Genomic DNA, 25,470 nt, shown 5'->3' with positions numbered 1-25,470 from the left:
GTGGTTGATGCTAAGCTAGGTATGATTGTGTAACAACGAGAGGTTGTTGTGAAATTTAATGTGCATCGAATTTACTTTAATGGATAAACTTAAGTTGAGTTATTCTTGTCAACGCTACAGATGCCGTGCTGTGAAATAAACAGGCCAAGCCACGATCCGGAACCCCTCTGTGTCCGCGCCTCTCTCTACCACCACCCACGAACACACACACAGCGCAGAGTAACAGCGGCGGTGCTAGAGGCTAGCGAGCACGCATAGAGCGAGGGGGTTACATATACTTCAAACAATCTGTGAATGACCGACTCAAATATTGCTTTGTGTGCAGTTGGAGAACCGCCATTGGCTGTTGTTTTGCATAATTAATGAGCTAGGTCTGGAAATGTCATTCTGTGACTACTCATTTACAAATATCATTGTGTTTCGAGTTCCGTTTTCAACAAAAGTGTGTACAATAAAAATGCTCTGTTCTGTCTGACTCGTGTTCTCAACGTTAAACGTGAATGTACATTTTCTCACCAACCGTCGTCGGCTGTAGCGTCGCCGATGTGCCGTATAAAAGCAGTCGCGACACCTGCTAGATCTGTTCGGGCCGGGGACCTATCGCCTTGACACCAAGCCAACACGCTACTAGAGTCGCTCGTCAGGGCGCGCTTGGTCTCTGCGCTCGGAAACAACGGGCCGATGCCCGTCGGATCGCCGGCGTGCATCGGCTTTTGTTTCTTTTGTACGTCTACAAGAGACACGCGTTAATGTGAGACTCGCTTTACTTGTGTACACATCCATGTGCATCAGAAGAGATGACCTGCATATGAGATAACTCTCATTTCTAAAGGCATGTTTTTTATTATGTTATCATGTTTTTGTTGTGTTTTATTGTGTTATCTAGCTGTATTTTTGGAGTTACTATGGATTAAACCCCTTAATCCCTTCATAATAATATCTTGTTCAATATGTACACAATATACAGGCTCTCTCTCTCTCTCTCTCTCTCTCTCTCTCTCTCTATATATATATATATATATATATATATATATATGTATGTATATTAGTTCAAGAAAGTTACTTCAAGAGTTGGATGGCAAAGTGAGTATGCAGAATAAACCTTTCTTTAAGGCACTCCCTAAGAAACTGTGGTCTGAGATCAGCCTGTGTGCTCGAACCTAAAGAATTCAATCATTCAGCAGCTAAAACCCATTAGGAAACCTTTACAACTGTCCACGGTTATCAAACAACGCCCTCTACTGGCGAAGGGGTGCAAACGTTCAATTGAAAGGAGAAGACAAATCAGATTCTCATTTTCTTTACAGAAGTAAAAGCCAGTATAAAAAGAGTTTAAATGTACTTACTGAATTGATGAATGACACTCCTAAAAGTGCCACACAAACACACATAACCGAATATTGATTAGCGTTGTATGAACAACAGACTGTAATAAATATGATTAAGAGACTGTAATAAATATGATTTTAATTTTTATTAATAAATAATTGTTAGGAACGATCGAAGAAGTGATGACGACCTCTAGTGGTAGAGGTCATCTTTTGGTAAAAGCCATGCGTTTATCAAAAAGAAGTGATCTCATGACAATTTCACATCACCCCCCAAGCGTTGCATTTGCGAAAGAGCATAAACGAGTATATACTGTAGCTCCGAAACAGGATTGGTAATATCATGCAACGTTGTTTTCCTTACACTAGATGTCCTAAAAGCCCCGTTTCACATCGAACAGAGAGTTTGCTTTTACAAATGTGTACATCAAGTCCCGTTGATTTCATTGATTAGGTGGTGAAAAGAATGACAACACGATATAAGCAAAAGCTCTTTATTTGGAGGCAAACAATCTGTGAATGACCGATTCAAATATTGCTTGGAGAACCGCCATTGGCTGTTGTTTTGCATAATTAATGAGCTAGGTCTGGAAATGTCATTCTGTGACTACTCGTTTATAAATATCATTGTGTTTCGAGTTCCGTTTTCAACAAAAGTGTGTACAATAAAAACGCTCTGTCTGACTCGTGTTCTCAACGTTAAACGTGAATGTAAATTTCATCACCAACCGTCGTCGGTTGGAGCGTCGCCAGTATGCCGTATAAAAGCAGTCGCGACACCAGCTGGTTGCCACGGTGATCTATCGCCTTGCCCAAGCCAACATGCTACTAGAGTCGCTCGTCAGGGCGCGCTGGGTCTCTGCGCTCGGACAACGGGCTGATGCCGTCGGCGAGCATCAGCTTTTGTTTCTTTTGTACGTCTACAAGAGACACACGTTAATGTGAGAGCTTTACTACACATCCATGTGCATCAGAAGAGATGACCTGCATATGCGACGCTACACCAACCGCAGGAAGTGAACCCGTCCCACCGGAAGTGCTCGAATCCCTGACTGAAATATATTTATATATATATATATTTTTTTAATTAAATGCTTGTAGAAGATAACAAAAAACAAACATTTACAACAACCATTACCATTGTCAATACAAGCTCCAGATTCCCTCAGTCCAGACTAAATTCCTTCAGTCTTCCAATCCAGATTAGGTGCAAAGTCCTTAAACACAGTCACTGTTCTTGTAGCTTTTAAGTTTTTAGAGAACTCAACAGGCTACTCAAAGTACATTTTCAACTCGCATTTAAACCTCAAAAAAAGAGGAGTGCATTTAGACAATTTAGATTTGTGAATGTGAAATTTAGCTAACAGAAAAATAAGGTTTATAAAATAAATATCACTTTTCTCTTCACATTCATGAAAACCAAAAATTACATTTAATGTATGTAAAATCAACATTAGGATTTACATAACAATTGATAAAATCACAAATGTCACACCAAAATGTAACTGTGAAAGAGCAGTTCCAAAATAAATGTAAAATGTGTCTCAGGTTTTTCTGAACAGAAAGAACAGAGTTGTATCAATGCCATTCTTAAGTCTTTTGAGAAAGCATTTAGACCTGTGTAAAACCTGTGAATTCATTTAAAGGTGATTTCTCTCGTTTTATTACTATCCCTGGCTGAAATATTAATGTTACTTTTACAAATAAGAGCATCTGGTTGACTTCATGAGGATTGAGGAGTAGACCCCTGCTAATAACATTTCCTTCTCATTTCATGATTTTTTCTCTCTTCTTCAAAACACATCACTTATTTGTATTGCTACTTCATTTATTTTCTTCTCGTGCCTTGCTTCATGCCTGTTTACTTGCATCAATCAGTGCCATTATAAAGTAGCCTATATGAAGACTTTGGTTCCAAAATGAGATAACTCCGTTCATAAAACATTTCTAAAGGCATGTTTTTTATTACGTTATCACGTTTTTGTTGTGTATTATTGTGTTATCTAGCTTTATTTTTGGAGTTACTATTGCTCAAATCCCGGCTGACCCTCTGGCACTGACCCTTTAGAACCCAGTCTATTACGCCCAAGGCGGCTCGGGGTCCGCTGTGGCCTAGTGGTTAAAGCGCTGGGCTTGTGTTCAGAAGGTCGACGATTCAAATCTCAATGCCAGCCAGCACGGGTCATGGATGAAGTGCCCTTGAGCAAGGCACCTTAACCCTGATTGCTCTGCAGTAATGTGCCACAATTACTGCAGAGTAATCCAACGATCTAAACTGCTTATTAAGCAAACAAAGTCATATCATGTCTATATACTTCAAACAATCTGTGAATGACCGACTCAAATATTGCTTTGTGTGCAGTTGGAGAACCGCCATTGGCTGTTGTTTTGCATAATTAATGAGCTAGGTCTGGAAATGTCATTCTGTGACTACTCATTTACAAATATCATTGTGTTTCGAGTTCCGTTTTCAACAAAAGTGTGTACAATAAAAATGCTCTGTTCTGTCTGACTCGTGTTCTCAACGTTAAACGTGAATGTACATTTTCTCACCAACCGTCGTCGGCTGTAGCGTCGCCGATGTGCCGTATAAAAGCAGTCGCGACACCTGCTAGATCTGTTCGGGCCGGGGACCTATCGCCTTGACACCAAGCCAACACGCTACTAGAGTCGCTCGTCAGGGCGCGCTTGGTCTCTGCGCTCGGAAACAACGGCCCGATGCCCGTCGGATCGCCGGCGTGCATAGGCTTTTGTTTCTTTTGTACGTCTACAAGAGACACGCGTTAATGTGAGACTCGCTTTACTTGTGTACACATCCATGTGCATCAGAAGAGATGACCTGCATATGAGATAACTCTCATTTCTAAAGGCATGTTTTTTATTATGTTATCATGTTTTTGTTGTGTTTTATTGTGTTATCTAGCTGTATTTTTGGAGTTACTATGGCTTAAATCCCTCAATCCCTTCATAATAATATCTTGTTCAATATGTACACAATATACAGGCTCTCTCTCTCTCTCTCTCTCTCTCTCTCTCTCTCTCTATATATATATATATATATATATATGTATGTATATTAGTTCAAGAAAGTTACTTCAAGAGTTGGATGGCAAAGTGAGTATGCAGAATAAACCTTTCTTTAAGGCACTCCCTAAGAAACTGTGGTCTGAGATCAGCCTGTGTGCTCGAACCTAAAGAATTCAATCATTCAGCAGCTAAAACCCATTAGGAAACCTTTACAACTGTCCACGGTTATCAGACAAAGCCCTCTACTGGCGAAGGGGTGCAAACGTTCAATTGAAAGGAGAAGACAAATCAGATTCTCATTTTCTTTACAGAAGTAAAAGCCAGTATAAAAAGAGTTTAAATGTACTTACTGAATTGATGAATGACACTCCTAAAAGTGCCACACAAACACACATAACCGAATATTGATTAGCGTTGTATGAACAACAGACTGTAATAAATATGATTAAGAGACTGTAATAAATATGATTTTAATTTTTATTAATAAATAATTGTTAGGAACGATCGAAGAATTGATGACGACCTCTAGTGGTAGAGGTCATCTTGTGGTAAAAGCCATGCGTTTATCAAAAAGAAGATATCTCATGACAATTTCACATCACCCCCCAAGCGTTGCATTTGCGAAAGAGCATAAACGAGTATATACTGTAGCTCCGAAACAGGATTGGTAATATCATGCAACGTTGTTTTCCTTACACTAGATGTCCTAAAAGCCCCGTTTCACATCGAACAGAGAGTTTGCTTTTACAAATGTGTACATCAAGTCCCGTTGATTTCATTGATTAGGTGGTGAAAAGAATGACAACACGATATAAGCAAAAGCTCTTTATTTGGAGGCAAACAATCTGTGAATGACCGATTCAAATATTGCTTGGAGCACCGCCATTGGCTGTTGTTTTGCATAATTAATGAGCTAGGTCTGGAAATGTCATTCTGTGACTACTCGTTTATAAATATCATTGTGTTTCGAGTTCCGTTTTCAACAAAAGTGTGTACAATAAAAACGCTCTGTCTGACTCGTGTTCTCAACGTTAAACGTGAATGTAAATTTCATCACCAACCGTCGTCGGTTGGAGCGTCGCCAGTATGCCGTATAAAAGCAGTCGCGACACCAGCTGGTTGCCACGGTGATCTATCGCCTTGCCCAAGCCAACATGCTACTAGAGTCGCTCGTCAGGGCGCGCTGGGTCTCTGCGCTCGGACAACGGGCTGATGCCGTCGGCGAGCATCAGCTTTTGTTTCTTTTGTACGTCTACAAGAGACACACGTTAATGTGAGAGCTTTACTTGTGTACACATCCATGTGCATCAGAAGAGATGACCTGCATATGCGACACCACACCGACGGCAGGAAGTGAACCCGTCCCACCGGAAGTGCTCCTAAAATCAACATTAGGATTTACATAACAATTGATAAAATCACAAATGTCACACCAAAATGTAACTGTGAAAGAGCAGTTCCAAAATAAATGTAAAGTGGACTCAGGTTTTTCTGAACAGAAAGAACAGAGGGTATCAATGCCATTCTTAAGTCTTTTGAGAAAGCATTTAGACCTGTGTAAAACCTGTGAATTCATTTAAAGGTGATTTCTCTCGCTTTTTTACTATCACTGGCTGAAATATTAATGTTACTTTTAGAAATAAGAGAATCAGGTTGACTTCATGAGGATTGAGGAGTAGACCCCTGCCAATAACATTTCCTTCTCATTTCATGATTTTTTCTCTCTTCTTCAAAACACATCACTTATTTGTATTGCTACTTCATTTATTTTCTTCTCGTGCCTTGCTTCATGCCTGTTTACTTGCATCAATCAGTGCCATTATAAAGTAGCCTATATGAAGACTTTGGTTCCAAAATGAGATAACTCCGTTCATAAAACATTTCTAAAGGCATGTTTTTTATTACGTTATCACGTTTTTGTTGTGTTTTATTGTGTTATCTAGCTTTATTTTTGGAGTGACTATTGCTTAAATCCCTCAATCCCTTCATAATAATATCTTGTTCAATATGTACACGATATACAGGCTATATATATATATATATATATATATATATATATATATATATATATATATATACATATATATATATATATATATATATATATATATATATATATATATATATATACATATGTATGTATATTTGTTCAAGAAAGTTACTTCAAGAGTTGGATGGCAAAGTGAGTATGCAGAATAAATCTTTCTTTAAGGCACTCCCTAAGAAACTGTGGTCTGAGATCAGCCTGTGTGCTCGAACCTAAAGAATTAATTCATTCAGCAGCTAAAACCCATTAGGAAACCTTTACAACTGTCAACGGTTATCAAACAACGCCCTCTACTGGCGAAGGGGTGCAAACGTTCAATTGAAAGGAGAAGACAAATCAGATTCTCATTTTCTTTACAGAAGTAAAAGCCAGTATAAAAAGAGTTTAAAAGTACTTACTGAATTGATGAATGACACTCCTAAAAGTGCCACACAAACACACATAACCGAATATTGATTAGCGTTGTATGAACAACAGACTGTAATAAATATGAATAAGAGACTGTAATAAATATGATTTTAATTTTTATTAATAAATAATTGTTAGGAACGATCGAAGAAGTGATGACGACGTCTAGTGGTAGAGGTCATCTTGTGGTCAAAGCCATGCGTTTATCAAAAAGAAGATATCTCATGACAATTTCACATCACCCCCCAAGCGTTGCATTTGCGAAAGAGCATAAACGAGTATATACTGTAGCTCCGAAACAGGATTGGTAATATCATGCAACGTTGTTTTCCTTACACTAGATGTCCTAAAAGCCCCGTTCCACATCGAACAGAGAGTTTGCTTTTTCAAATGTGTACATCAAGTCCCGTTGTTTTCATTGATTAGGTGGTGAAAAGAATGACGACACGATATAAGCAAAAGCTATTTATTTGGAGGCAAACAATCTGTGAATGACCGATTCAAATATTGCTTGGAGCACCGCCATTGGCTGTTGTTTTGCATAATTAATGAGCTAGGTCTGGAAATGTCATTCTGTGACTACTCGTTTATAAATATCATTGTGTTTCGAGTTCCGTTTTCAACAAAAGTGTGTACAATAAAAACGCTCTGTCTGACTCGTGTTCTCAACGTTAAACGTGAATGTAAATTTCATCACCAACCGTCGTCGGTTGGAGCGTCGCCAGTATGCCGTATAAAAGCAGTCGCGACACCAGCTTGTTGCCACGGTGATCTATCGCCTTGCCCAAGCCAACATGCTACTAGAGTCGCTCGTCAGGGCGCGCTGGGTCTCTGCGCTCGGACAACGGGCTGATGCCGTCGGCGAGCATCGGCTTTTGTTTCTTTTGTACGTCTACAAGAGACACACGTTAATGTGAGAGCTTTACTACACATCCATGTGCATCAGAAGAGATGACCTGCATATGCGACGCTACACCAACCGCAGGAAGTGAACCCGTCCCACCGGAAGTGCTCGAATCCCTGCCTGAAATATATTTATATATATATCTTTTTTTTTAATTAAATGCTTGTAGAAGATAACAAAAAACAAACATTTACAACAACCATTATCATTGTCAATACAAGCTCCAGATTCCCTCAGTCCAGACTAAATTCCTTCAGTCTTCCAATCCAGATTAGGTGCAAAGTCCTTAAACACAGTCACTGTTCTTGTAGCTTTTAAGTTTTTAGAGAACTCAACAGGCTACTCAAAGTACATTTTCAACTCGCATTTAAACCTCAAAAAAAGAGGAGTGCATTTAGACAATTTAGATTTGTGAATGTGAAATTTAGCTAACAGAAAAATAAGGTTTATAAAATAAATATCACTTTTATTTTCACATTCATGAAAACCAAAAATTACATTTAATGTATGTAAAATCAACATTAGGATTTACATAACAATTGATAAAATCACAAATGTCACACCAAAATGTAACTGTGGAAGAGCAGTTCCAAAATACATGTAAAGTGGTCTCAGGTTTTTCTGAACAGAAAGAACAGAGTTGTATCAATGCCATTCTTAAGTCTTTTGAGAAAGCATTTAGACCTGTGTAAAACCTGTGAATTAATTTAAAGGTGATTTCTCTCGTTTTATTACTATCCCTGGCTGAAATATTAACGTTACTTTTACAAATAAGAGCATCTGGTTGACTTCATGAGGATTGAGGAGTAGACCCCTGCTAATAACATTTCCTTCTCATTTCATGATTTTTTCTCTCTTCTTCAAAACACATCACTTATTTGTATTGCTACTTCATTTATTTTCTTCTCGTGCCTTGCTTCATGCCTGTTTACTTGCATCAATCAGTGCCATTATAAAGTAGCCTATATGAAGACTTTGGTTCCAAAATGAGATAACTCCGTTCATAAAACATTTCTAAAGGCATGTTTTTTATTACGTTATCACGTTTTTGTTGTGTATTATTGTGTTATCTAGCTTTATTTTTGGAGTTACTATTGCTTAAATCCCTCAATCCCTTCATAATAATATCTTGTTTAATATGTACACGATATACAGGCTAAATATATATATATATATACATATGTATGTATATTAGTTCAAGAAAGTTACTTCAAGAGTTGGATGGCAAAGTGAGTATGCAGAATAAATCTTTCTTTAAGGCACTCCCTAAGAAACTGTGGTCTGAGATCAGCCTGTGTGCTCGAACCTAAAGAATTAATTCATTCAGCAGCTAAAACCCATTAGGAAACCTTTACAACTGTCAACGGTTATCAAACAACGCCCTCTACTGGCGAAGGGGTGCAAACGTTCAATTGAAAGGAGAAGACAAATCAGATTCTCATTTTCTTTACAGAAGTAAAAGCCAGTATAAAAAGAGTTTAAAAGTACTTACTGAATTGATGAATGACACTCCTAAAAGTGCCACACAAACACACATAACCGAATATTGATTAGCGTTGTATGAACAACAGACTGTAATAAATATGAATAAGAGACTGTAATAAATATGATTTTAATTTTTATTAATAAATAATTGTTAGGAACGATCGAAGAAGTGATGACGACGTCTAGTGGTAGAGGTCATCTTGTGGTAAAAGCCATGCGTTTATCAAAAAGAAGATATCTCATGACAATTTCACATCACCCCCCAAGCGTTGCATTTGCGAAAGAGCATAAACGAGTATATACTGTAGCTCCGAAACAGGATTGGTAATATCATGCAACGTTGTTTTCCTTACACTAGATGTCCTAAAAGCCCCGTTTCACATCGAACAGAGAGTTTGCTTTTACAAATGTGTACATCAAGTCCCGTTGATTTCATTGATTAGGTGGTGAAAAGAATGACGACACGATATAAGCAAAAGCTCTTTATTTGGAGGCAAACAATCTGTGAATGACCGATTCAAATATTGCTTGGAGCACCGCCATTGGCTGTTGTTTTGCATAATTAATGAGCTAGGTCTGGAAATGTCATTCTGTGACTACTCGTTTATAAATATCATTGTGTTTCGAGTTCCGTTTTCAACAAAAGTGTGTACAATAAAAACGCTCTGTCTGACTCGTGTTCTCAACGTTAAACGTGAATGTAAATTTCATCACCAACCGTCGTCGGTTGGAGCGTCGCCAGTATGCCGTATAAAAGCAGTCGCGACACCAGCTGGTTGCCACGGTGATCTATCGCCTTGCCCAAGCCAACATGCTACTAGAGTCGCTCGTCAGGGTGCGCTGGGTCTCTGCGCTCGGACAACGGGCTGATGCCGTCGGCGAGCATCAGCTTTTGTTTCTTTTGTACGTCTACAAGAGACACACGTTAATGTGAGAGCTTTACTTGTGTACACATCCATGTGCATCAGAAGAGATGACCTGCATATGCGACACCACACCGACGGCAGGAAGTGAACCCGTCCCACCGGAAGTGCTCCTAAAATCAACATTAGGATTTACATAACAATTGATAAAATCACAAATGTCACACCAAAACGTAACTGTGAAAGAGCAGTTCCAAAATAAATGTAAAGTGGACTCAGGTTTTTCTGAACAGAAAGAACAGAGGGTATCAATGCCATTCTTAAGTCTTTTGAGAAAGCATTTAGACCTGTGTAAAACCTGTGAATTCATTTAAAGGTGATTTCTCTCGCTTTTTTACTATCACTGGCTGAAATATTAATGTTACTTTTAGAAATAAGAGAATCAGGTTGACTTCATGAGGATTGAGGAGTAGACCCCTGCCAATAACATTTCCTTCTCATTTCATGATTTTTTCTCTCTTCTTCAAAACACATCACTTATTTGTATTGCTACTTCATTTATTTTCTTCTCGTGCCTTGCTTCATGCCTGTTTACTTGCATCAATCAGTGCCATTATAAAGTAGCCTATGAAGACTTTGGTTCCAAAATGAGATAACTCCGTTCATAAAACATTTCTAAAGGCATGTTTTTTATTACGTTATCACGTTTTTGTTGTGTTTTATTGTGTTATCTAGCTTTATTTTTGGAGTTACTATTGCTTAAATCCCTCAATCCCTTCATAATAATATCTTGTTCAATATGTACACGATATACAGGCTAAATATATATATATATATATATATATATTAGGGATGGGGGAATTAACGCGTTAATCTTTGCGATTAATTTTAGATGTTTAACGCGTTAAAAAAAAATAACGCAATTGACGCAGCACTTTTTTTTTTTTTGCCTCGATCGTTTCCATGACTTCCTATTGCTTATTGTGAATGTGAACAAATGTAAACCGACTGGTCTGTCTCAGTTGCTGGCTTAATGTAAAAGAGTAGGCAAAATCTTTGGGTGAAAAAAAATAAACATTCTCCTTTTGTTATTCATATTGCAAAGACTTATGTTCCTTTTTGAAATTCAACTGGCACTTAAACATTTTTTTTTAAATATATTGTTGGTGCATAAAGAAATTATTTCTTTTGGCCAATTGGCTTAAGTTCTAAACTGATCTAGACTTTTTGATGACCTTGATGGTTTTAATATTCAACTTTCACTTTGTTTATAATGTTACTGCACACATTTTATTTGATGGCTTTATATGAACAGCTACTCTGTGGTTCTGTGGAGAGTCTGTTTACAGTTCAAATGTCATTAAAATGTTATGTCATTAAAAACTTTGTGTTGTTTAATTTAATTAGGTGATTCTACATTTAAATATTGATGATAACAAGCTTTGGGGAAAACACAATTAATTGCAATTAATTACAGAAAATGTGCAATTAATTAGTTAATTTTTTTTAATCGATTCCCAGCCCTAATATATATATATACATATGTATGTATATTAGTTCAAGAAAGTTACTTCAAGAGTTGGATGGCAAAGTGAGTATGCAGAATAAATCTTTCTTTAAGGCACTCCCTAAGAAACTGTGGTCTGAGATCAGCCTGTGTGCTCGAACCTAAAGAATTAATTCATTCAGCAGCTAAAACCCATTAGGAAACCTTTACAACTGTCAACGGTTATCAAACAACGCCCTCGACTGGCGAAGGGGTGCAAACGTTCAATTGAAAGGAGAAGACAAATCAGATTCTCATTTTCTTTACAGAAGTAAAAGCCAGTATAAAAAGAGTTTAAAAGTACTTACTGAATTGATGAATGACACTCCTAAAAGTGCCACACAAACACACATAACCGAATATTGATTAGCGTTGTATGAACAACAGACTGTAATAAATATGATTAAGAGACTGTAATAAATATGATTTTAATTTTTATTAATAAATAATTGTTAGGAACGATCGAAGAAGTGATGACGACGTCTAGTGGTAGAGGTCATCTTGTGGTAAAAGCCATGCGTTTATCAAAAAGAAGATATCTCATGACAATTTCACATCACCCCCCAAGCGTTGCATTTGCGAAAGAGCATAAACGAGTATATACTGTAGCTCCGAAACAGGATTGGTAATATCATGCAACGTTGTTTTCCTTACACTAGATGTCCTAAAAGCCCCGTTTCACATCGAACAGAGAGTTTGCTTTTTCAAATGTGTACATCAAGTCCCGTTGTTTTCATTGATTAGGTGGTGAAAAGAATGACGACACGATATAAGCAAAAGCTCTTTATTTGGAGGCAAACAATCTGTGAATGACCGATTCAAATATTGTTTGGAGAACCGCCATTGGCTGTTGTTTTGCATAATTAATGAGCTAGGTCTGGAAATGTCATTCTGTGACTACTCGTTTATAAATATCATTGTGTTTCGAGTTCCGTTTTCAACAAAAGTGTGTACAATAAAAACGCTCTGTCTGACTCGTGTTCTTAACGTTAAACGTGAATGTAAATTTCCTCACCAACCGTCGTCGGTTGGAGCGTCGCCGATATGCCGTATAAAAGCAGTCGCGACACCAGCAAGTTGCCACGGTGATCTATCGCCTTGGCCCAAGCCAACATGCTACTAGAGTCGCTCGTAAGGGCGCGCTGGGTCTCTGCGCTCGGACAACGGGCTGATGCCGTCGGCGAGCATCGGCTTTTGTTTCTTTTGTACGTCTACAAGAGACACACGTTAATGTGAGAGCTTTACTACACATCCATGTGCATCAGAAGAGATGACCTGCATATGCGACGCTACACCAACCGCAGGAAGTGAACCCGTCCCACCGGAAGTGCTCGAATCCCTGCCTGAAATATATTTATATATATATCTTTTTTTTTAATTAAATGCTTGTAGAAGATAACAAAAAACAAACATTTACAACAACCATTATCATTGTCAATACAAGCTCCAGATTCCCTCAGTCCAGACTAAATTCCTTCAGTCTTCCAATCCAGATTAGGTGCAAAGTCCTTAAACACAGTCACTGTTCTTGTAGCTTTTAAGTTTTTAGAGAACTCAACAGGCTACTCAAAGTACATTTTCAACTCGCATTTAAACCTCAAAAAAAGAGGAGTGCATTTAGACAATTTAGATTTGTGAATGTGAAATTTAGCTAACAGAAAAATAAGGTTTATAAAATAAATATCACTTTTCTTTTCACATTCATGAAAACCAAAAATTACATTTAATGTATGTAAAATCAACATTAGGATTTACATAACAATTGATAAAATCACAAATGTCACACCAAAATGTAACTGTGAAAGAGCAGTTCCAAAATAAATGTAAAGTGGTCTCAGGTTTTTCTGAACAGAAAGAACAGAGTTGTATCAATGCCATTCTTAAGTCTTTTGAGAAAGCATTTAGACCTGTGTAAAACCTGTGAATTCATTTAAAGGTGATTTCTCTCGTTTTATTACTATCCCTGGCTGAAATATTAACGTTACTTTTACAAATAAGAGAATCAGGTTGACTTCATGAGGATTGAGGAGTAGACCCCTGCTAATAACATTTCCTTCTCATTTCATGATTTTTTCTCTCTTCTTCAAAACACATCACTTATTTGTATTGCTACTTCATTTATTTTCTTCTCGTGCCTTGCTTCATGCCTGTTTACTTGCATCAATCAGTGCCATTATAAAGTAGCCTATATGAAGACTTTGGTTCCAAAATGAGATAACTCCGTTCATAAAACATTTCTAAAGGCATGTTTTTTATTACGTTATCACGTTTTTGTTGTGTATTATTGTGTTATCTAGCTTTATTTTTGGAGTTACTATTGCTCAAATCCCGGCTGACCCTCTGGCACTGACCCTTTAGAACCCAGTCTATTACGCACAAGGCGGCTCGGGGTCCGCTGTGGCCTAGTGGTTAAAGCGCTGGGCTTGTGTTCAGAAGGTCGACGATTCAAATCTCAATGCCAGCCAGCACGGGTCATGGATGAAGTGACCTTAACCCTGATTGCTCTGCAGTAATGTGCCACAATTACTGCAGAGTAATCCAACGATCTAAACTGCTTATTAAGCAAACAAAGTCATATCATGTCTATATACTTCAAACAATCTGTGAATGACCGACTCAAATATTGCTTTGTGTGCAGTTGGAGAACCGCCATTGGCTGTTGTTTTGCATAATTAATGAGCTAGGTCTGGAAATGTCATTCTGTGACTACTCATTTACAAATATCATTGTGTTTCGAGTTCCGTTTTCAACAAAAGTGTGTACAATAAAAATGCTCTGTTCTGTCTGACTCGTGTTCTCAACGTTAAACGTGAATGTACATTTTCTCACCAACCGTCGTCGGCTGTAGCGTCGCCGATGTGCCGTATAAAAGCAGTCGCGAAACCTGCTAGATCTGTTCGGGCCGGGGACCTATCGCCTTGACACCAAGCCAACACGCTACTAGAGTCGCTCGTCAGGGCGCGCTTGGTCTCTGCGCTCGGAAACAACGGGCGCATCGGCTTTTGTTTCTTTTGTACGTCTACAAGAGACACGCGTTAATGTGAGACTCGCTTTACTTGTGTACACATCCATGTGCATCAGAAGAGATGACCTGCATATGAGATAACTCTCATTTCTAAAGGCATGTTTTTTATTATGTTATCATGTTTTTGTTGTGTTTTATTGTGTTATCTAGCTGTATTTTTGGAGTTACTATGGCTTAAATCCCTCAATCCCTTCATAATAATATCTTGTTCAATATGTACACAATATACAGGCTCTCTCTCTCTCTCTCTATATATATATATATATATTTATATATGTATGTATATTAGTTCAAGAAAGTTACTTCAAGAGTTGGATGGCAAAGTGAGTATGCAGAATAAATCTTTCTTTAAGGCACTCCCTAAGAAACTGTGGTCTGAGATCAGCCTGTGTGCTCGAACCTAAAGAATTCAATCATTCAGCAGCTAAAACCCATTTATGGGATCAGTTACCCGCCGCAAGTATTGTGGTCATGGTTTGAAAAATAATGAGCGTAAATAAAAAAATTGAAAACACGTGTAAAATAATAGCGCAAAAAACTAAAAAACAAATGCAAACAACAAACAACGCGGTCACGGATCGAAAAGTAATAAGCGTGAATCCAAAATGTTAACACGTTTACAATAGTTCTGCATAAAACTTGAAACATGAATTAAACATTTTCCAAATCACAAACAAAATCAGGTTTCGCTCATATTTCTTTTTTTGTCCGTGCTTACGGTCTTTTCCCCTTTGCTCTCGTTTCCACTTTCTGCGCTTGCTTTTCTAAATGCTGCAGTTCAAGTTTCATGGTAATTAGGGCGGGCTTCGGCGTCACCATTGGTCCACTAGTTCTAGATTGACAGCTCCTCCTCTAGCCAATCAGTCAACGAGGGTGTTGACGTCACCATCTAGCCAATCAGTCAACGAGGGTGTTGACATCACCACAAACGCGACTCGCTCGCGGCATACCTCTCTGAAGGTGGATTATATCCATCAGCTGCAAATCGCGGACAACCACAGGTAATTAAACATCATTATATCATTACTGAGTGTCAGATACACTTCTTATATCTGTAATGAGTTCGCTCTGCCAGGCTTGTTGTCCGATTCGACCATATGTCCGTTAAATTGACATGTGCCCAGCTGGGTTTAGTCAGCAGTGCTATCGTTTAGTTATTCTATTGAGTTATTTAAGATTATTGGCTGTATATTTAGAAAAAGACTGAATTGGTGTAAATGCGTGATGTTGCTAGCTCATGAGAATGATAATACCATGCATATCTTAACTAATTTAGATTTGCACGTAATGTAACATTAGCATCTTTTCTAACGGGTGAAGTTTACATTAGTTGACTACTGTTGAGAAATTCTGTCTGGTAACCATCTATCATTAATAAACATTATCCAGGTTAACTGTCCTTTAAATACTAAATAAATGTTATTGCAATGCTTTCATAAATAGACCCATTTTATTTTACGTTGCAACCTTGTGCTAAAATTGTTTACAAAGCAGTTATTCCCTATGCAACATTCTGAGTTGCATCAGTGCGTGGCCTGTATGGATTGCTGGACACGATTATGGAAAGGATCTCTGCAAGAAACAACACAGTAAGTTACATTTCTTTACCAGCAATGTTTTTTTAACAGCAGTTTATAATTCTGTCGACTTGCATTTTTTCCAGAAGATGTTGACAACCTCCTCAGCCACATTTCTCCTGAAATCAGTGCAAGAGAGAGTTCCACAACTTTGGTAAAGAGGAAGATCATGAGCTACTTTTAATTATATTAACATCAAGAAACGTAGAACTGGGCTTTGCATTGTATACTATATTTAAAATTCGCTAACTCAAACGCTATTTTAGCATTTATTGAGTGCAGTGGATCTGTGAATTTCATCTAAAGCGAATCTATAAATTTCAGTAAAAACAAGCTGCTAACTAAACTTGAACTCCGATCAAAGTTGTTATGTCATGACCAAGAGTTTCAGAAAGCTAACCGATAAAGTTGAAAGCTTTTTACAAGCATTTATTGGACAAATGTGAAATTTAGAACCACCAAAAGACAATTATCTTGCCGATTTAATACTTGTCTTTCATTTATTAATGTTTCTATATTGTATTATATACTAAATGTTTGCTAAATTATACACTGTTTGCTTTTTTTGAAGTAGTAGACTTGGTTGTCTCACCTCACTCTCTTAAAGACTGTTATATTTGCATTATATTATTTTTTCCATTTTATTTAAAATTTGAGTTACTTTTGATTTAATATAGATATCATTGCTGTCGTGTGGAAATTTCCTAAAATTGTATTTTCCATTATTATTGGTCACTCTTTGTTAACCAATACTGTAAGTCTTTTGCATTAATTTAGCCTTCTGAAAGTGACTGCTTTTATTTTATTTTCAGGCAAAAGGTGTTAATTTATACATCACTTCCTAATATATTATGGAGAAATGGAGTATACAAAAATTTGTGTATACAGTTTTTATTTTCTTTGTGCTAAGCATAATCACATTTATAATGGCGTTAAATGACAGAAATTATAACAATTATAGTCTGGGGCTTTAAGATTCAAGTATCAACAGGCTGTGTCACAAAATTGAACACTAAATAAATATCTGAGATTTGCTTATTAGTTCTGAACTGAGCTGACGGCATACACTCATCCACATGAGGGACTGTTACTCCAGTGTTTTGCTCCCCAATGAGTCCTCAAGCGCTGTCTTGCTCCTAAAGGTCCTAGGATAAAAGAAATAAATGTTTTAAATGTTGTAACTGTTTCCTAGGTACACACAAGTGTAATATCATGCTGTTTTATGTAATTCCTTGCATCCGAGAAAAATTACCAAAACAAATCTGTTCCCTGGTAACAATACGTTCAATTAGCACTTATTACTGAATTAATGCACTACTGTGAGAAAAGACATTTACATTTAGAAGACGCTTTTATCCAAAGTGACTTACAAAGAGTTTCAGGGAGCAATTAACAATATGTCATACAGGAGCAATAATAAAATAGGTGCTAATACAAAGACGCTGCATGATGTGCTCGTCTAAATTAAGATATACATGGTATTATCATTCTCATGAGCTACGACATCACACATTTACAACAATACAGTCATTATTTCTAAATACACAACAATCTTAAATAATTTAATAAGAGTAACTGTAAACTATAGTACCGCTGACTAAACCCAGCTAACTGGACACAACAAGCCTGGCAGAGCGAACTCATTACAGATATAAGAAGTGTATCTGACACTCAGTAATGATATAATGATGTTTAATTACCTGTGGTTGTCCGCGATTTGCAGCTGATGGATATAATCCACCTTCAGAGAGGTATGCCGCGAGCGAGTCGCGTTTGTGGTGATGTCAACACCCTCGTTGACTGATTGGCTAGATGGTGACGTCAACACCCTCGTTGACTGATTGGCTAGAGGAGGAGCTGTCAATCTAGAACTAGTGGACCAATGGTGACGCCGAAGCCCGCCCTAATTACCATGAAACTTGAACTGCAGCATTTAGAAAAGCAAGCGCAGAAAGTGGAAACGAGAGCAAAGGGGAAAAGACCGTAAGCACGGACAAAAAAAGAAATATGAGCGAAACCTGATTTTGTTTGTGATTTGGAAAATGTTTAATTCATGTTTCAAGTTTTATGCAGAACTATTGTAAACGTGTTAACATTTTGGATTCACGCTTATTACTTTTCGATCCGTGACCGCGTTGTTTGTTGTTTGCATTTGTTTTTTAGTTTTTTGCGCTATTATTTTACACGTGTTTTCAATTTTTTTATTTACGCTCATTATTTTTCAAACCATGACCACAATACTTGTGGCGGGTAACTGATCCCATACCCATTAGGAAACCTTTACAACTGTCCACGGTTATCAGACAAAGCCCTCTACTGGCGAAGGGGTGCAAACGTTCAATTGAAAGGAGAAGACAAATCAGATTCTCATTTTCTTTACAGAAGTAAAAGCCAGTATAAAAAGAGTTTAAATGTACTTACTGAATTGATGAATGACACTCCTAAAAGTGCCACACAAACACACATAACCGAATATTGATTAGCGTTGTATGAACAACAGACTGTAATAAATATGATTAAGAGACTGTAATAAATATGATTTTAATTTTTATTAATAAATAATTGTTAGGAACGATCGAAGAAGTGATGACGACCTCTAGTGGTAGAGGTCATCTTGTGGTAAAAGCCATGCGTTTATCAAAAAGAAGATATCTCATGACAATTTCACATCACCCCCCAAGCGTTGCATTTGCGAAAGAGCATAAACGAGTATATACTGTAGCTCCGAAACAGGATTGGTAATATCATGCAACGTTGTTTTCCTTACACTAGATGTCCTAAAAGCCCCGTTCCACATCGAACAGAGAGTTTGCTTTTTCAAATGTGTACATCAAGTCCCGTTGATTTCATTGATTAGGTGGTGAAAAGAATGACGACACGAATTAAGCAAAAGCTCTTTATTTGGAGGCAAACAATCTGTGAATGACAGATTCAAATATTGCTTGGAGAACCGCCATTGGCTGTTGTTTTGCATAATTAATGAGCTAGGTCTGGAAATGTCATTCTGTGACTACTCGTTTATAAATATCATTGTGTTTCGAGTTCCGTTTTCAACAAAAGTGTGTACAATAAAAACGCTCTGTCTGACTCGTGTTCTTAACGTTAAACGTGAATGTAAATTTCCTCACCAACCGTCGTCGGTTGGAGCGTCGCCGATATGCCGTATAAAACCAGTCGCGACACCAGCAAGTTGCCACGGTGATCTATCGCCTTGGCCCAAGCCAACATGCTACTAGAGTCGCTCGTCAGGGCGCGCTGGGTCTCTGCGCTCGGACAACGGGCTGATGCCGTCGGCGAGCATCGGCTTTTGTTTCTTTTGTACGTCTACAAGAGACACACGTTAATGTGAGAGCTTTACTACACATCCATGTGCATCAGAAGAGATGACCTGCATATGCGACGCTATACCAACCGCAGGAAGTGAACCCGTCCCACCGGAAGTGCTCGAATCCCTGCCTGAAATATATTTATATATATATCTTTTTTTTAATTAAATGCTTGTAGAAGATAACAAAAAACAAACATTTACAACAACCATTATCATTGTCAATACAAGCTCCAGATTCCCTCAGTCCAGACTAAATTCCTTCAGTCTTCCAATCCAGATTAGGTGCAAAGTCCTTAAACACAGTCACTGTTCTTGTAGCTTTTAAGTTTTTAGAGAACTCAACAGGCTACTCAAAGTACATTTTCAACTCGCATTTAAACCTCAAAAAAAGAGGAGTGCATTTAGACAATTTAGATTTGTGAATGTGAAATTTAGCTAACAGAAAAATAAGGTTTATAAAATAAATATCACTTTTCTTTTCACATTCATTAAAACCAAAAATTACATTTAATGTATGTAAAATCAACATTAGGATTTACATAACAATTGATAAAATCACAAATGTCACACCAAAATGTAATTGTGAAAGAGCAGTTCCAAAATAAATGTAAAGTGGTCTCAGGTTTTTCTGAACAGAAAGAACAGAGTTGTATCAATGCCATTCTTAAGTCTTTTGAGAAAGCATTTAGACCTGTGTAAAACCTGTGAATTCATTTAAAGGTGATTTCTCTCGTTTTATTACTATCCCTGGCTGAAATATTAACGTTACTTTTACAAATAAGAGCATCTGGTTGACTTCATGAGGATTGAGGAGTAGACCCCTGCTAATAACATTTCCTTCTCATTTCATGATTTTTTCTCTCTTCTTCAAAACACATCACTTATTTGTATTGCTACTTCATTTATTTTCTTCTCGTGCCTTGCTTCATGCCTGTTTACTTGCATCAATCAGTGCCATTATAAAGTAGCCTATATGAAGACTTTGGTTCCAAAATGAGATAACTCCGTTCATAAAACATTTCTAAAGGCATGTTTTTTATTACGTTATCACGTTTTTGTTGTGTTTTATTGTGTTATCTAGCTTTATTTTTGGAGTTACTATTGCTTAAATCCCTCAATCCCTTCATAATAATATCTTGTTCAATATGTACACGATATACAGGCTAAATATATATATATATATATATATATATACATATGTATGTATATTAGTTCAAGAAAGTTACTTCAAGAGTTGGATGGCAAAGTGAGTATGCAGAATAAATCTTTCTTTAAGGCACTCCCTAAGAAACTGTGGTCTGAGATCAGCCTGTGTGCTCGAACCTAAAGAATTCAATCATTCAGCAGCTAAAACCCATTAGGAAACCTTTACAACTGTCAACGGTTATCAAACAACGCCCTCTACTGGCGAAGGGGTGCAAACGTTCAATTGAAAGGAGAAGACAAATCAGATTCTCATTTTCTTTACAGAAGTAAAAGCCAGTATAAAAAGAGTTTAAATGTACTTACTGAATTGATGAATGACACTCCTAAAAGTGCCACACAAACACACATAACCGAATATTGATTAGCGTTGTATGAACAACAGACTGTAATAAATATGAATAAGAGACTGTAATAAATATGATTTTAATTTTTATTAATAAATAATTGTTAGGAACGATCGAAGAAGTGATGACGACGTCTAGTGGTAGAGGTCATCTTGTGGTAAAAGCCATGCGTTTATCAAAAAGAAGATATCTCATGACAATTTCACATCACCCCCCAAGCGTTGCATTTGCGAAAGAGCATAAACGAGTATATACTGTAGCTCCGAAACAGGATTGGTAATATCATGCAACGTTGTTTTCCTTACACTAGATGTCCTAAAAGCCCCGTTCCACATCGAACAGAGAGTTTGCTTTTTCAAATGTGTACATCAAGTCCCGTTGATTTCATTGATTAGGTGGTGAAAAGAATGACGACACGATATAAGCAAAAGCTCTTTATTTGGAGGCAAACAATCTGTGAATGACCGATTCAAATATTGCTTGGAGCACCGCCATTGGCTGTTGTTTTGCATAATTAATGAGCTAGGTCTGGAAATGTCATTCTGTGACTACTCGTTTATAAATATCATTGTGTTTCGAGTTCCGTTTTCAACAAAAGTGTGTACAATAAAAACGCTCTGTCTGACTCGTGTTCTCAACATTAAACGTGAATGTAAATTTCATCACCAACCGTCGTCGGTTGGAGCGTCGCCAGTATGCCGTATAAAAGCAGTCGCGACACCAGCTGGTTGCCACGGTGATCTATCGCCTTGCCCAAGCCAACATGCTACTAGAGTCGCTCGTCAGGGCGCGCTGGGTCTCTGCGCTCGGACAACGGGCTGATGCCGTCGGCGAGCATCAGCTTTTGTTTCTTTTGTACGTCTACAAGAGACACACGTTAATGTGAGAGCTTTACTTGTGTACACATCCATGTGCATCAGAAGAGATGACCTGCATATGCGACACCACACCGACGGCAGGAAGTGAACCCGTCCCACCGGAAGTGCTCCTAAAATCAACATTAGGATTTACATAACAATTGATAAAATCACAAATGTCACACCAAAATGTAACTGTGAAAGAGCAGTTCCAAAATAAATGTAAAGTGGACTCAGGTTTTTCTGAACAGAAAGAACAGAGGGTATCAATGCCATTCTTAAGTCTTTTGAGAAAGCATTTAGACCTGTGTAAAACCTGTGAATTCATTTAAAGGTGATTTCTCTCGCTTTTTTACTATCACTGGCTGAAATATTAATGTTACTTTTAGAAATAAGAGAATCAGGTTGACTTCATGAGGATTGAGGAGTAGACCCCTGCCAATAACATTTCCTTCTCATTTCATGATTTTTTCTCTCTTCTTCAAAACACATCACTTATTTGTATTGCTACTTCATTTATTTTCTTCTCGTGCCTTGCTTCATGCCTGTTTACTTGCATCAATCAGTGCCATTATAAAGTAGCCTATATGAAGACTTTGGTTCCAAAATGAGATAACTCCGTTCATAAAACATTTCTAAAGGCATGTTTTTTATTACGTTATCACGTTTTTGTTGTGTTTTATTGTGTTATCTAGCTTTATTTTTGGAGTTACTATTGCTTAAATCCCTCATATATATATATATATATATACATATGTATGTATATTAGTTCAAGAAAGTTATTTCAAGAGTTGGATGGCAAAGTGAGTATGCAGAATAAATCTTTCTTTAAGGCACTCCCTAAGAAACTGTGGTCTGAGATCAGCCTGTGTGCTCGAACCTAAAGAATTAATTCATTCAGCAGCTAAAACCCATTAGGAAACCTTTACAACTGTCAACGGTTATCAAACAACGCCCTCTATTGGCGAAGGGGTGCAAACGTTCAATTGAAAGGAGAAGACAAATCAGATTCTCATTTTCTTTACAGAAGTAAAAGCCAGTATAAAAAGAGTTTAAAAGTACTTACTGAATTGATGAATGACACTCCTAAAAGTGCCACACAAACACACATAACCGAATATTGATTAGCGTTGTATGAACAACAGACTGTAATAAATATGAATAAGAGACTGTAATAAATATGATTTTAATTTTTATTAATAAATAATTGTTAGGAACGATCGAAGAAGTGATGACGACGTCTAGTGGTAGAGGTCATCTTGTGGTAAAAGCCATGCGTTTATCAAAAAGAAGATATCTCATGACAATTTCACATCACCCCCCAAGCGTTGCATTTGCGAAAGAGCATAAACGAGTATATACTGTAGCTCCGAAACAGGATTGGTAATATCATGCAACGTTGTTTTCCTTACACTAGATGTCCTAAAAGCCCCGTTTCACATCGAACAGAGAGTTTGCTTTTTCAAATGTGTACATCAAGTCCCGTTGATTTCATTGATTAGGTGGTGAAAAGAATGACGACACCATATAAGCAAAAGCTCTTTATTTGGAGGCAAACAATCTGTGAATGACCGATTCAAATATTGCTTGGAGAACCGCCATTGGCTGTTGTTTTGCATAATTAATGAGCTAGGTCTGGAAATGTCATTCTGTGACTACTCGTTTATAAATATCATTGTGTTTCGAGTTCCGTTTTCAACAAAAGTGTGTACAATAAAAACGCTCTGTCTGACTCGTGTTCTTAACGTTAAACGTGAATGTAAATTTCCTCACCAACCGTCGTCGGTTGGAGCGTCGCCGATATGCCGTATAAAACCAGTCGCGACACCAGCAAGTTGCCACGGTGATCTATCGCCTTGGCCCAAGCCAACATGCTACTAGAGTCGCTCGTCAGGGCGCGCTGGGTCTCTGCGCTCGGACAACGGGCTGATGCCGTCGGCGAGCATCGGCTTTTGTTTCTTTTGTACGTCTACAAGAGACACACGTTAATGTGAGAGCTTTACTACACATCCATGTGCATCAGAAGAGATGACCTGCATATGCGACGCTACACCAACCGCAGGAAGTGAACCCGTCCCACCGGAAGTGCTCGAATCCCTGCCTGAAATATATTTATATATATATCTTTTTTTTTAATTAAATGCTTGTAGAAGATAACAAAAAACAAACATTTACAACAACCATTATCATTGTCAATACAAGCTCCAGATTCCCTCAGTCCAGACTAAATTCCTTCAGTCTTCCAATCCAGATTAGGTGCAAAGTCCTTAAACACAGTCACTGTTCTTGTAGCTTTTAAGTTTTTAGAGAACTCAACAGGCTACTCAAAGTACATTTTCAACTCGCATTTAAACCTCAAAAAAAGAGGAGTGCATTTAGACAATTTAGATTTGTGAATGTGAAATTTAGCTAACAGAAAAATAAGGTTTATAAAATAAATATCACTTTTCTTTTCACATTCATGAAAACCAAAAATTACATTTAATGTATGTAAAATCAACATTAGGATTTACATAACAATTGATAAAATCACAAATGTCACACCAAAATGTAACTGTGAAAGAGCAGTTCCAAAATAAATGTAAAGTGGTCTCAGGTTTTTCTGAACAGAAAGAACAGAGTTGTATCAATGCCATTCTTAAGTCTTTTGAGAAAGCATTTAGACCTGTGTAAAACCTGTGAATTCATTTAAAGGTGATTTCTCTCGTTTTATTACTATCCCTGGCTGAAATATTAACGTTACTTTTACAAATAAGAGAATCAGGTTGACTTCATGAGGATTGAGGAGTAGACCCCTGCTAATAACATTTCCTTCTCATTTCATGATTTTTTCTCTCTTCTTCAAAACACATCACTTATTTGTATTGCTACTTCATTTATTTTCTTCTCGTGCCTTGCTTCATGCCTGTTTACTTGCATCAATCAGTGCCATTATAAAGTAGCCTATATGAAGACTTTGGTTCCAAAATGAGATAACTCCGTTCATAAAACATTTCTAAAGGCATGTTTTTTATTACGTTATCACGTTTTTGTTGTGTATTATTGTGTTATCTAGCTTTATTTTTGGAGTTACTATTGCTTAAATCCCGGCTGACCCTCTGGCACTGACCCTTTAGAACCCAGTCTATTACGCCCAAGGCGGCTCGGGGTCCGCTGTGGCCTAGTGGTTAAAGCGCTGGGCTTGTGATCAGAAGGTCGACGATTCAAATCTCAATGCCAGCCAGCACGGGTCATGGATGAAGTGCCCTTGAGCAAGGCACTTTAACCCTGATTGCTCTGCAGTAATGTGCCACAATTACTGCAGAGTAATCCAACGATCTAAACTGCTTATTAAGCAAACAAAGTCATATCATGTCTATATACTTCAAACAATCTGTGAATGACCGACTCAAATATTGCTTTGTGTGCAGTTGGAGAACCGCCATTGGCTGTTGTTTTGCATAATTAATGAGCTAGGTCTGGAAATGTCATTCTGTGACTACTCATTTACAAATATCATTGTGTTTCGAGGTCCGTTTTCAACAA

This window comes from Barbatula barbatula, assembly GCF_947034865.1.
Source record: "Barbatula barbatula genome assembly, chromosome: 10".
NCBI classification, from domain to species: Eukaryota; Metazoa; Chordata; class Actinopteri; order Cypriniformes; family Nemacheilidae; genus Barbatula; species Barbatula barbatula.
Note: the sequence above shows the minus strand (reverse complement) of the source record.